Source organism: Geospiza fortis, unplaced genomic scaffold (assembly GCF_000277835.1).
Source record: "Geospiza fortis unplaced genomic scaffold, GeoFor_1.0 scaffold43, whole genome shotgun sequence".
Classification (NCBI taxonomy): domain Eukaryota; kingdom Metazoa; phylum Chordata; class Aves; order Passeriformes; family Thraupidae; genus Geospiza; species Geospiza fortis.
The window spans coordinates 1,664,285-1,672,319 of NW_005054431.1; positions in this window are offsets into that span (position 1 = coordinate 1,664,285).

Sequence of the window (8,035 nt, forward strand, 5' to 3'; positions counted from 1 at the left end):
ATTATATTATATTATATTATACAATATAATATATATATAATAAAATAATACAATCAGCCTTCTGAAACATGGAGTCAAGATTCTCATCTCTTCCCTCGTCCTGGGACCCCTGCAAACACCACCCCAGGTGATGTGTATAAATTCGTGCTGAGGCTGCATTAATCTCACCTGGTGGAAATCCTGGCATGCCAAAGGAGGATTCTGGGAAATTCCCTCTGATGAGATTACAGTGATATGCACCAAAAAATCCTAGCCTGAATATTCATCTCCAGAAATGTTGATTCCAGAGGATTATTTGTCTGAGCAAACCCCAGCAATATGGGTTCGATATGCATCATCCGTAAGATAAATCTGTGTCTCCTAGAATGTATATTGCAGGAGATTTACATCTAACAAAGTGAATTATTTACCAGTTTCAGGAAACTCTCAGCAAGAGCGGCAGCAAGAAAGGAAAAACCACATGAATACACTAAAAGGATAGGATCAAGGATAGGAAAGCAAGAAACCCTCCCTGGCAACCCTTGGAGCTTGGAAATGTATAAAAAAGACTTTCTGTGAGAGTTGTGTCTTGGTGGTGCACAGAGGAGAGGAGCCAGAGTGCCCCACCTGCCTCACCTGACTCCGTTAGCCTGGTCTGAGCTTTGCTTGTGGCCTTTTTACAATTGTATTTTAATTATGGAATAAATTCTCCTTATTAATCAAATTGGCTAATTCATTTATAGCAGTTTGCAATCACTTTTTATCTGCTTTTGATGTCGTGTAATTTGTTAATCCTGCGTGGATTATATGTTTTAGTGTGATGAATATATTGTGGTTTAGGCTCTCTCAAAATATCAAAATAGAGACTACATGCTATTATTATGCCATTAACTGTTGCAGAAGTAGTTAATGCTGTTGTTTGTGTCACAAACTGACAGTGGTGAGAATATTTTGGATAGTTGTGTGAAATAGCTAATGTTGATTTAACGTACTGGTGGAGTATCTTATCTGTATGGTAAGATAACATTGAAAAGAATCAAGTAAATAAACATTGGAAGAATGCAAAGAGAAATTTACCACTGACCCTTCAACTATCAAGAGTTGTCTAATCACAGAACAGGGGGCCTTGTGAGGAAATGAAATTTATAAATTTCATCTGCAGTATGACATGCACTTTAAAAAGACCAGTCAAGAGTCAGACCAAGCAAAAGAATTCCCAGGACATGTAAACTCAAAGGAAAGTTTGAATATGTATAATACTCATAAATATGTATTTAACCAATACCATGAAAAGGTATATAAGAAAAACTGTTGCAGTTTACTGCATGCCTCTGGCAGCTGCCATGCACCCAGGGCTGCAAAAGTCCCTTTTATCCCTTATTAAACTTGTCAACATTTTAAAGAGTGAGCCTTGTTTCTCTCAGCTCCAGCGCTGCAGCAGCAGCCCCACCTCACCCCAAAAAAACTCAGCAAACTCATCTCCCTGAGCAGCTCCTGCTGCTCTGGGGTGCTCAGAGAAATTTGGGGGAAAATTTGGGGGTTTGCACGTGTGCTCTATAACTTATATTTGTCCTGCTTGGTCCTGCTGGGACTGTGCCTGAGCTCTAAGGCTGGCCAGGAAATTGGCACCTGGGGGTCTGAGGGAGGCAGGGAATGTTTTTCCTTACAGGAATCAGATTTGGATGAGGATTGCTGGTGGCTGTGAGTTCCTTAGGGAGATACAACTCCTGTCCAAACAAAGGAAAATTCTATGAATCTAAATTCTAATTTGTGTAACTGACAGGAGCTTTTTCTTCAAGCTGGACTCTGGTGAGTTCACCTTTTGGAAATGAGCATGGAAGGTTTACAAGAAACCCATGACATTTCTCCCAGGATCTGCTGTTTCAGTTGTTTTACCAAAAGTTTTTTTCAAGTGTGATTATTTTTGCAACCTCTTCACCATTTTTTTGGAGGTTATACTAAACTCCTCAAAGCATCTGATTTTATTTTCAGTGAGAAAATTCCCAATAATTTTCCTATAGATTTGGGTTAGTTACACCCAAACTCTTTACTTTGTCTTTCTCTCTCTTGCCCAGACAGATGCAATATGTTGCACCTTTATCTTCTCACTTGGTAAAAAGTTCTTCTTTTTGTACTTGCATATTTTTAGTTCTATATTTTCATTTGTGTTTGCATATTTATAGTTCTTCTATGCTTGCATATTTTCATGTTGCAAACCAGTATTTTCTTTCTATGCCAGTCACATTTGTGACATGAGGAACACGGTGTGTTCCAAGTTTGGAGTAATTTGTTTTGTGTCCTCTGTTGTGCTTCCGCAATTTTTTACCAGAATATTTTCATTCCGTCCCCTCCACGCCTTTGAAACACAATATCCAGTTAATATAACTGCATTTCCAGAGAAAGGTGCTGATTGTTTGACAGAAATGTCAGTATTTTTTCACTGAAAGATTCTCCCTGGATCTATGAATTTGTTTAGGTGAGCTTCAGGACAGGCTCTGGTGACTGCGACAGGATTTCCCTTCCCAAAACGCAGTACCAGTGTGTTCGGCTGTAAATAAAGATCAGTGAGAGCTTTCTGGTGGAGGTTTTTCTGATGGCTTCTTTCCTGCGTGTTTAGCAGATCGTTCCTGTGCCTTTTCGCAGTATAGCACCCTCATCCCACACTCTGGAAATATTTCCTCCCGACTAACCTGCGCAGAGCCGTTGTTGCCATGCCCAGCTGCCGGCGAGGCACCGTGTGTGTTCTCACAACAGCTCCGTGTATTTACAGCTCTGTGTCACCATTGCAGGGAGCCGGCCGGCAGTCAGAAACCTGTCCTGAGAGCTGCCAGCCGCATCAGAATCCCACTGCAGATGATGACATCGCGACCTGAGCAGCCCCAGGCACCCACCAGCACCTCCACCAGCATGTGGATTTTTCGGAGCCCTGTGTTGTTCAGGGGACAGATGCGGCCTGTACATCTGATGAAATCAGAGGAATCAGGTGCAGGGTGGTTTAGGAAGGAGCGTGAGGCAGAGCAGGGTAATTGTGACCTGGAATCCCCAGAGCAGGCCCAACCCAAATCTGTAAGAAAAGTATTGGGAATTTGCTCACTGAAACTGAAATCGAATGCTTTCAGGAGTTTAGTATAACCTCCAAAAGAATGGTGAAGAGGTTGCAGGGGCTCCGTCTGCTCCCCCTGAGCTCTGCTGAGCTGCACTGTGGGACACAGGGTGCGAACAGGACCCAGAGCCTGTCAGCAGAGAGGGAGAGGAAACACCTGGGAGAAGGAAGAGATGAGCCCTGGAGGGAAAGGTGCACTTTGGAAAGGCAGAGAGACCTCCTTGGTGACCCCGAGGGCGCAGGCTTCGTGCCATGGCTGAGGTGGGAGGCTGTGGCCGTGCTGCTGAGTGAGCTGAGGACCCTTCCTCGCTCTTATTTCTCACGGGGCTTTAATCCCCACAGCTCAGGTTGATTTATCACTGTGTGGTGTCCCAGAGCCCAGGCGTGTCCCCTGTGGGCAGCACTGTGGCTGCAGGCTCAGCCCTGGCCCACGGGGAAGGTTTTCCCGGCCCTCAGGAGGCTCTGCTTTACCTGACAGACGCTTCTCTGGCAGCTCCTAGAAGCCTCCCACACTGGAGACACCGCAGACTGCGCAGGTTGTCTACCTAAAAACACATAAAACAGAGTAAAACAGGTTTTTAAAAAGAAAACAACAAACAACACGGTGGTTAACCACACACCTCTTGTTACAGTGGAAGGTACAACCTCCTGATGGCAGCAGGGAATCGCCAGTTTGTGACTGCCTAGTGCCAAGGGGAAGGTGAAAGGACAAGGAAAACATCACCTGGAGTGCTGTGGTGTGAAATACAAAGCCGTGTTTCGTGTCAGGTTCATACAATGTGTGTATTTGTGATTGTGATACGTGTGGAGACCAACAATGGGACAGTTGCGAATTCTGATAACAACTGTGGCAAGTAAAGCATGGAGGAAGGCCTTTGAACCCAACCTTTGTTTGAAATTAACCCTGGTTAATTTAGGAGCATTGGAATTAAAGTGTTAAGGATGTTGCTTTTTGCTTGTAGTTAATCCATAAAGAGCTCTGCAATAATAACCATTTGAAGTATAATTTTAGAATATTGCTTGTATCCTTGAAACTATAGCTTTGGAATGTATATAAAGGAAATATGCATTTCTCACACCTTAATAAAGCAGAGAAAAACAGCTTGAGAAAGGAAGATGAACATCACCTCAAGGATTGATGGTTTCAACCAAGGGAAGATGGACATCCTTTAAAAACACATCCTGAGAGAAACTAAATCATAGTAGTGTATAGAATTGTGATGTAATAATTTGGAATAAATATTGCTGATGTATAAAAAATTGGGAATAGAAACTGCCAAAAAAGCTGATGAGTGCCCCTATAAATACCTGTAATCCTCAATTATCGGTGTGCAGTTGGAGGGAAAACTTCCCCCACTGTACCCAGCACTGTATTGCTCATATTTTACCATATTAATTAATAAATTGATTGCTGCTTGAATATTGGCCTAGTCAAGCTTCTTATTCATCACAGTGGGAAGGTGAGTGTGACCCTTCTCAGCCCAGGCCGTGGCTCCTGGCTCTCAGCTTTGGCCACACGGGTGGGCTCTAGTCCTGAGAATGTCCTGTAGCCCAGGCAGCGCCACAAAAACTGCACAGAAACACGGTGCACAGCTCAGCAAAACCAGGTTTTGTTTACGAAATGAGGGCACAAAATGAATAAAAACTTTATTTGGCAAGAAACAATGTCATCTGGGTGGTGGGGGGTGTGGTCCATTCTTCAAGAGATAGAATTATTTTAAAGTAATGCATTGCTTCAAAACAAACATTTTAAAAGATTCATGTAAAAGAGTCCGAATGGAATGGCCCCAAACTAAGGAAAGATCCTCATGAAAGCTTTTTTTGTGAAGTCTGACCTCAAATCATTAATAAACTGTCAGCCTGCCACTGCAGCAGGCTTGCACCCTCATTACCTCTGATTAAAGGGGTCTGTTTTCCCCAGGAGCACTTTGCTGGAATTGCTGTGCTGCCATTCAGGTTTCACCACACACCATCCTTAGGCCTCCACTGCAAGGATTTCACTTTCACCAGGGTAATTTGACCTAAAAATTGAAACTTGCAGGACTTTCCTCTTGCAGGACTTTGCTGAGTGCCTTCCCTTGTGCTCATGATAGAAAATCCACGTTCCTGTGAGCGTCTGTGGTGCTGCCACAGTGCAGCTGGAAGGGGAAAGAGCAATGTTTCACGACCAGAAGAATTTTTGAGGGTATCAGTTTTAACCCTTGGGAAAGAATTGAGTGTTTGCCTGAGCTGTGCTGGAAGGAGAGCTCCTCCCTTAGGAGCACATCTGTTCTGTGCTCAAAACCATTCAGAGACAGTGCGGACAGTAAAAGAGAAATAAATTCTAAGGATTAATCAACCAGAGGTTACAAAAAAACCCCAAAACCTCTAAATCCTGGCCTGCATATCTGTTCAATTGGAATCAATGGCCTGTGATGGGGTTGTCTGCAACCCTCTCAGTCCCACCAAGGCTTTTTTTACCATTACTTTCATTTCCTCCTTAAACTGGAATGCCTCCTCATAAGCAAAGGAGTTTTCTTCTCTGCAGGAGGATTCTGAAGGCACTGACAAAAAATTCTTACAGGGCTCTTGATGATGATTTATTGATGTCTACTCAAAATTTTATCTGTGGTAAGTGGTTCATTAATTGCACCAAACTTCTGTAAGTTTCAAAATTTTTCAGTACGCCACAACTACATGAGAATTTGGGCTTTATTTTAGACAGGACTAGCTGCATCTAAACTTGCACTGATTATTATTACTGAGTCATTTGTCCAGGAGAGATCTGAGTCTTATGTCATTAGAGACAACGCCTTTTTTGGGTATGAACTGTAATAATTTTATTTTTTAGATTTAGAATTTTTTTTTTATTTTTTTTTAGATTTTTTTAGATTTTTTAGATTTTTAAAAGATTTTTAAAAGATTTTTAAAAGATTTTTTAGATTTTTAACAAGACTGCCAGGATTCCTGGCACGAGGCCTCAGTCATGTAATCAAACTGGGCTGTCCCAGGGCTGAGCTGCTCTGCTGTGCCCTGCAGCCTCTCTGTGCTCCTGTCCTGGGCAGGTGGCACAGCCCTCAGCAGTTCCCCCTTTTTCTGCTGGGGAAGGAGGCTCGGATTTCGTGTCCCAGCCCATTTTCTGCACCAGGTGTGTTTCCTACAGCTAGGGCTGTGGTTGGGTTTTCCTCTCATTCCTCAAGCTTTTTCTTCCAAGGTGTTTTAGGCTGTGTGAGCCTGTCACCCTAGTTTTTAAGATCTTCTAAGTCTTCTGATGTTGGCATTCTTGTAGTGAACTTTCTCACATGCTTTCTGTAAATAACTCATTGTTTTGCATTCCTTTATAGAAGAAGAGAGAGTTGATGGACTGTTGGTTTGCCCAGTGTCATTGGAGAGGTGGCACTGTCACCCTCCAACCCGCTGTCACTCTTAGAAAACTATAAATGTTGGAGTCAGAAAATAAACTTCCCTTTTTTCCTTCACCTTGCCAAAACGCTTGCAGGGCTTGCCTTGTGCATTTTCCCCTTTTTTGCCAGCCTGCTCTGCCCCAGGCTCCTGCTGGGGATGCCCCTGTGCCCCAGGCCAGGGGATGGAGCTCAGCTCGCTGCCCTGCGGCTGCACAAAGCCCTGCAGGGTTTCGCTCCCAAGGTCGCCTGAGCTCGTGCCACCTCTCAGAGAGGCACAAGGGCAGCTGCACAGGGGAGGGCACACAGCAGCTGTCCCAGAGACACCCTCCCTGCAGCAGGTTCCCTCCGCAAGGAGCAGTTTTGGGGCAATTCCATGCCGCAGACATCTTCTCATGAAAAATCCTCTCCTTAGGATTTTTCCTCCTGAGAAGCTGAGAGGCCTCAGGAACAAAATGTAACCAATGGTTATCTGGTGCTGTGGAACGCAACAGGTGCATCTGTGATTGGCCCATGCTGGATGTTTGTAATTAATGGCCAATCACAGCCCAGCTGGCTCAGACTCTGTCTGAGCCACAAACCTTTGTTATCATTCCTTTCTATTCTTAGCCAGCCTTCTGATGAAACCTTTTCTTCTATTCTTTTAGTATAGTTTTAATGTAATATGTATAATAAAATAAGAAATCAAGCCTTCTGAAACAAGGAGTCAGATCCTCGTCCCTTCCCTCATCCAAGAACCCCTGTGAGCACCGTCACAATTCCCCGGGAATCCTCCAGGTCAGGCAGGTGCAGCGCAGATCCAGACCAGCTCCAGGGTCTGCAAACCCAGGGCTCCTCCTTGCACCCTCCTCATCCTCACGGCGCCACAGAGGGGGAGCCAGAGCAGAGCCAGGGCAGCGCTGCCTTTCCAAGGCAGGACTCCCGTGGCCAGAGAGCCCTGTCCCTGCGCTCAGCTCCCTGTGACCTGCCCTCAGGACACCGCTCTCCTGCCCTGGGACAGTTCAAACCCTGGGCTTCAAACTGCATTCTCCCGTCTGTGTCACCTGCCGTGCACTGGAAATGGAGACAGAGGTTTGGAAGGAGTCACTACAGCAAAGCTAGAGCTGGCTGAAGAGCAGCCCAGAGGACTGCAGGTGTCACTTCAGGTGCAGGGGCTCTTTGTAGCCACAGCTTGAACCCCAGGAACCTCAAAACTTCTAATATTTCTAATTCTAATATTTCTAATTCTAATATTTCTAATTCTAATATTTCTAATTCTAATATTTCTAATTCTAATATTTCTAATTCTAATATTTCTAATTCTAATATTTCTAATTCTAATATTTCTAATTCTAATATTTCTAATATTTCTTTAAAAATAACATAAAAAAGTTAATATTCTAATATTTCTTTTAAATTCTAGTATTTCTTTAAAAATAACATTAAAAAGTGTTTTTTCTCTTAATACTTCACTCTCTTGAACTTGGTTTAAAGAGGAAGTTTCCTGCTCCACCCTCCCCCTGGGTGCTTTTAAACAGGTATTGGCTATCCAGTATTTCTCCCTTGCCCGGAGGGCAGGAAGGGGCCAGGGGTA